At 42.3% G+C, this 6752-nt stretch overlaps 1 pseudogene; it reads right to left on the reverse strand.

Annotated features, from left to right (window-relative positions):
• Positions 1-3762: 3762 nt before the first annotated feature.
• Positions 3763-5281, reverse strand: LOC130542588 (zinc finger protein 280A-like; annotated as a pseudogene).
• Between the last annotated feature and the right edge of the window lie 1471 nt (positions 5282-6752).

Genomic DNA, 6752 nt, shown 5'->3' on the forward strand with positions numbered 1-6752 from the left:
ACAGAAGTGATATGTCCTTATCACTTCCCACCAGGGATACATGCTATCACTATGACTTACCACTGATTTCTGCACTGTAAAGTTACTTTTTTCTCCTTTCCATATTCTGCCCTTGGAGGCAAGTCACTAAATCTAGCCCACCCTAAGGGGCTACATGTAGTCTCATTGAGGGGAGAATGTCTATGAGATACACAAATTATTGAGAGTACAGAAATTATTTGGACTTCATTTGTAAGGAAAATTTGTTTACCCTGCCTTTAAATCTAATTTTAAATTAATCTAAAGTAAATAAACTAAAAATCCAGTACTTCAGTCATACTAGCTATATTTCAATGGCTCAGTAGTCACATGTAGCATATTGGACAGAGCAGATATAGAACATTTCCATCACTGCAGAAGCTTCTATTGACAGAACTGATTTATTTTTTTTAAGGTTTTATTTATTTATTTGACAGAGAGAGAGCAGCAGAAGGAGAGGGAGAAGGGGACTGTCCACTGAGCAGGGAGCCCGATGCAGGACTTGATCCCAGGACCCCAGGATCATGACGTGAGCTGAAGGCAGACACTTAACCAACTGAGCCACCCAGGCACCCTTGACAGCACTGATTTAAATCATTATTTTTCCAACCTTTCTACTCCTTCTTTTCCCTCGTCTTCTTCACTGAGGGACAATTGACATAAACATTATATTAGCCTCAGGTGTACAACATTATGATTTGATATTTGAATATTTGTATATATTGTGAAATGATCACAATAAGTCTGATGAACATCCATCCATCACCAAATATAACTACAAATTCTTTTTCTTGTGATGAGAACTTTTTTTTTAAGGTTCTATTTATTTATTTGACACGGAGAGAGAGACAGCCAGCGAGAGAGGGAACACAAGCAGGGGGAGTGGGAGAGATAGAAGCAGGCTCCCAGCAAAGTGTGGAGCCCGATGTAGGGCTCAGTCCCAGGACCCTGAGCCGAAGGCAGATGCTTAACAACTGAGACACCCAGGCGCCCCTATGATGAGAACTTTTAAGATTTACTCTCTTAGCAACTTTCAACTATGCAATATGGTATTATCAACTATAGTCACCATGCTGCACATTACCTCCCCGTGGCTTATTTTATAACTGGAAGTTCAAAAGTCTGGATCTCCTTCACCCATTTTGCCCACCCCAACCCTTCTTCTTTTCAAATGTATGCAGTTTAAATATGAATTCCTTCTAACTGCTTTAGCTCCATCTTATAATGAGCATAGAGAACAGTATGCAAGAGGTTTGTGAAAGTGCAAGAATGGCATTTTGCACTTTAGGCTCCTGGCCTCCTGCACCCTAGTCCCAGCCCTGTTTTTAATTATATTGCTTAATTTTTGAACTTTGGGTTTTTTTCCTCAATTATCTTTCTGTTATTGATTTCTAGCTCAATTCCCCCAAAGTCAGTGGGTAGCTACAAACAGCCCTACAGCTAACACCATGATTAATGATGAACTATTGCATATGAGTCTAAGAGCAAGACAAGTATGGCCTTTATAACCACTTCAATTCAACAAAGAACCTGAATAGCCAAGACAACTTTGTTTTTTTTTTTTTTTTTTTTTTTTTTTTTTAAAGATTTTATTTATTTATTCGACGGAGATAGAGACAGCCAGCGAGAGAGGGAACACAAGCAGGGGGAGTGGGAGAGGAAGAAACAGGCTCACAGCGGAGGAGCCTGATGTGGGGCTCGATCCCACAACACCGGGATCACGCCCTGAGCCGAAGGCAGACGCTTAACCGCTGTGCCACCCAGGCGCCCCTAGCCAAGACAACTTTGAACAACAACGCTGGAGAACTTAATCTCCCAGATATTTTTATTAGTCAGCATTCTCCAGAAAGACGGAACCAAGGATGAAAAGAGAGAGAGATGGGGTTTATGCAATTGTGGAGACCAAGAAGTCTCATCATATGCTTTCTGAAAGATAGAGAACCAGGAATGCTAGTGGCATAATTCAGTCTCAGTCTGAAGGTTTGAGAACCAGGAGCTCTGATGTCCAAAGGCAGAAGAGATGGATGATCCATCTCAAGAAAGGAGAGAGGAATTTTTTTTTTCCTTCACTTTTGTTCTCTTAGGGCTCTCAATGGATTAGATTGGATAATGCTCACCCATGTTGCTGAGGGTTTATCTTGCTTACTCAGTCTGCTGATTCACATGCTAATCTCTAAATGCAAAAGGCTAAAGAGTAAAGTTTTCTTCTAGAAAACTTAGAAGGAGGGGCGCCTGGGTGGCACAGTGGTTAAGCGTCTGCCTTCGGCTCAGGGCGTGATCCTGGCGTTGTGGGATCAAGCCCCACATCAGACTCCTCCACTATGAGCCTGCTTCTTCCTCTCCCATTCCCCCTGCTTGTGTTCCCTCTATCGCTGGCTATCTCTATCTCTGTTTGAGTAAATAAATAAAAAATCTTTAAAAAAAAAAAGAAAGAAAAAAAAAGAAAACTTAGAAGGAATATATTTACATCTTTGGTAGACAATAATTTCTTAAATATGATGCACCATGAAGCACCAACCCTAATGCACATATACACACCCATGAAACCACCATCCAGGTCAAGATGTGGGACATTTCCAGTGCCCCATGCCCTTCCCAATTGACAGTATAGTCAAAAAAAAAAAAAAAAAAAAAAAAAAAAGAAGAAGAAGAAGAAGGGGCACCAGGGCGGTGCAGTCAGTTGGGCATCTGACTCTTGGTTTCAGCTCAAGGTCATGATCTCAGGGTCCTGCGCTCAGTGCAGAGTCAGCTTGAGATTCTCCCTCTGTCTCTGCCCCTCCCACTCCCCCTCTTTCTCTCTCTCTTTTTCTTTCTCTAAAATAATAAGTAAGTAAATAAATAAGAGAGGGGGCAAAACTTGAATAGGAACTTAAAAGAAGAGGATGGTAGTCAAGTGGCCAATGATCATATAAAAAAATATTCTCCATTCATTACTCATCAGGGAAATGCAGATGAAAACAACGTCATAGCACTACAACTTCAAGAGAACAGCACTAATGGAAAGGACTGACAGTACCAAGTATTGTATCTGCTGCACTGGAATTCTCAATATTGTTGGTGGAAATGTAAATTATTTCAATCACTCTGACAAAGTGTTTGGCAGAATCTGCTCTAAAAACTAAATCGATGTAGTTCTGGAACGTCTCATTAGTATACATATATTCTAGAGAAGTGACTACATATGTCTACCAAAAGACATGCACGAACTCACTGCAGCTTTATTCGAAATAGCAAAAGAATCAGCCTCAAAGTCCATCAGGAGTAAAATGGACATATAAAACTCTACCACATTCATTCAATGAGATTCTACCTAGCAATGAAAAAGAACGTCCTAAGCCTGCATACAGCAAGAATGCATGCATCCCACTTATTTAAAGAAAAACAAAGACAAAAATCTGTTGTGTGATCCCATTTACTTAAAGCTAAAAAACAGAAAAACAAAATCTATGGTAGTAGATGTCAGAATAGTGTTTACTTTTCAGGGACAGGTTGACTGGGAAGGAGCACGAGGAAGCCTTCTAAGCTACTTCTTGACAGTAGGGACCTGAAGAATTGTCACCGTAAAACCTATCACTGACTATTATCATTCTACAGCCATGATGTACAGATGACCTAGCCTCAGTTCTGCCTTTCAGTATCCCTAGAGGTGGGTAGAACATAACTTGAGCTTTGATGCTAGCCGTGGTAACAACTGGAATACCTAGAGTTCATGGCAATCCTCTTTTTAGATTTTACAGGTGACAACTAGAGATCAGTGTTGCTCACAATAGTCGATGCTGCACCTCTTGAACTTAGTTGAACTGCAGTTTGAATCATAACCTCTGTTTCAGGAGGCAACCCTTCCAATTACTTTGGCTTTTTACAAGCTCGATGCTTCTTGGTTTCCTGCTCTGTCTTCTCCTTTGAAGTCAAAAAGCGTAGCCGGCATTCGGAACACTGAAAGGCTCTTGTTCTGGTGCCTCCAACAATGATTCATGTAGACTCTGACAGCTCTGAAAATGTTGAGACAGAATGGACAAAGCAAAGTCTTAGTGTTTTCAGGGCATGTTCTGGAATGTGTTTCCACATCAGCAAAAGCTGACAATCTGTAATTGCAAACCTGGCACACACGGCATTTTGCCAGGCTTATGATTGTCCTTCTCATGCTATAAGAAAACGTGGTCCATTTTGAATGAAAATTCGCAAACTTTAACGACAGCGGAGGGCTCCTGGCTAGTGTGTACACTTCCAATGTGACATTGCGGCTGGAAGGGAGTGGGAAGTCCGGGGTGGCAGTGCTGGCAGGTGGTGTGGATTTCCCAGCTGTCACCCTTCTGCTTCTCAAGTTCCAAATGGCTCCTCACATGGCTCATAAACTTGACATTCTTTAGAACTTTCAAACAGCTGAGGCATTTAAAGGTTGTGTGAGTCTTCTGTTTTGGCTGCCTGTCTCCTTTACGCTGCCCATAGTAAAAGTCATGAAGTAACATGATCGGATTTTCTTTCTTAGGATCAACAGTCTGGTTTTGACTTGCTAGACTCAAAAAGTCTGTTTTTTCCAGCCTTTTGAATTTATTTTTTGTGTCTAGATCCATAAGATTGAAATGTGTCCAGTCATTTGCCTAAGCCCAAGAAAATAATGCTCCATTCTGAACATGGGTTAATGAGGATGGGATACCTTTGAGGTTGTGCTCATGCTCCCTGTAGGAGAGAAATGACCACAGCTGAGGAATGTCCTCTTGGGATTCCATCACTGAGTTTAGGTCTTTTGGGATTTCCACTGTTTATATTGGAAGTGGGAAGTTGCTCTGAATTTCGAGGACTTCCACCCTTGCCTCCTAAAGAAAGTACAGCTCCAAGCAGCAAATCTGAGGTACTGTGAGGCATGACTTGTGGTGAGCTCATTGTATAATCAGGTTTAGATGAGGGCTCAAAAATAATAGGAGGATCTATCACTTTCCATTCGCATTGGGGTGGCCACTGAGTCCCGATGGGTCACGAGGTTTGCAGGCTACAATGCACAAGCAGGATCTTGACTCCAGTAGCCTTTTTTTCTTTCAGAATATCATTCCAGGGTCACTCTGCTCAAAAGGTTTGAAATGACTGGTTTTGAATTTGAAATAGCTCTGATAAAGAGAATTTCTGCATCTTCATTTACATGCGCTACCCCTGTGAAAATCAGCTCAGCATCTTCATTTTCCCTGTTCCTGTGTTTGGATTCTGTGTTGTTCTCTGGTGGTTCTGGCACTTGTCTTTCCTCACATGACAAGGAAAGACCTGCCATTTTCAAACTGGTTTTTGCTTGAAGAGGTCCCTTCAACTTCCAGTGCTTTCTTTTTGTAAATTAGCATCTGAGTAAAACCAATAGTATTTATTTCAAAAACCAAAATCATTACCTTATTTAATCCTCCCCTGAAATGCTGAGATGACTCTTAGCAAGTTCCTTATTTTCCACCTGAGGAAACAGGGTCCAACTATGTAGGTGACAGGATAGTCCTAGAGTTACCTCTCCAGCCCCCCAGGTCTCTAGCAATTGCAAGCTCAACATGCCCTCTTCTGGGGCCATGATTAGGGTGAGGCAAGTGAGGGATTAGGGCACAATATTTAAGGGCAAGATTCAAAGAGGCACAGGTTCAGCATCTCAGAGCACCTGCCTCCTGCATTTCCGTACCCTAGGCATCTCACTAGCCTCCCCCTACTCCCAGGTGTACCCTCTGGGATATCTAAAATTTAGATCTTTTCAGTCCCCTAAAAACAAACAAACAAAAAACAACTTACCCCTCCTGCAGTGTTCCTTTTCTGAGTAAACACTCCTAGTCACTCAGTTCACAAACTTTGGAGACATCCTTTGCCAATCTTTCCCCCATACCCCACAGCCAGTCAATGAGCCAACCTTGCCTGCTCTGTTTTCCAAAGATATCCAGAATCCCGACAACCCTCGTCTACCTCTACTGCCCCCTCCCTGATCCAAGACACCATGTTCTCTCCCTAGATCATGACTACAGGCATCTTATTCTCTCCCTGGATGACGTTTGAAAACACCACGTTCTCTCCCTGGATCATTGCAGAAGTTTTCCACCTCATACTTCTTTTGTCATATTTCCCCATAGCGTCCCCAGTGCGCCTGTTAAAATATGTAAAAAAACTGGCAGGCAGTTTTTTGCTTATAGAACTCCAATGGCTTCCCAACTCACTCAGAAGGCCAATGAACATGAAATGTCAAAAAAGAGCCCTAGAACTTTGGCCCACACCCACCAGTCCTTCCTTTTCTGCCTCTCCCTCCCTCCATTGCAGGTACTCTGTGAGTCTGGAAGGCACCACACCCTGTGTTATCTCAAGACTTCTGTGGCTCCCCCTGCCTTGAATGCTCTTCCCCCAGATATCCCCATCCCAGCTCCTGGCCTGCTTTAGGTCCGCATCTTGTCAGCAAGGCTTCCCTAACCATGCTATCAAAAATCACCTCCTCTCCCAACTCACATGTCCTACTCACCCCCAACACTATTTCTCAACTTAGTATTTATCACCTGCCTAACACCCAATACAGTTAACCCTAAACACCAGGGTTTCAACTGCACAGGTCCACTTATATGCAAATTTTTTCAATGAATACAGCACAATGCTATAAATGTATTTTCTCTTGCGATTTTCTTTTTTTTTTTAAGATTTTATTTTTAAGTAAACCCAACATAGAGTTCGAACTCACAACCCCGAGTTCAAGAGTCAAATGCTCTACTGACTCAGCCGGGTGCCCCCCC

This window comes from Ursus arctos, unplaced genomic scaffold (assembly GCF_023065955.2).
Source record: "Ursus arctos isolate Adak ecotype North America unplaced genomic scaffold, UrsArc2.0 scaffold_39, whole genome shotgun sequence".
NCBI lineage: Eukaryota > Metazoa > Chordata > Mammalia > Carnivora > Ursidae > Ursus > Ursus arctos.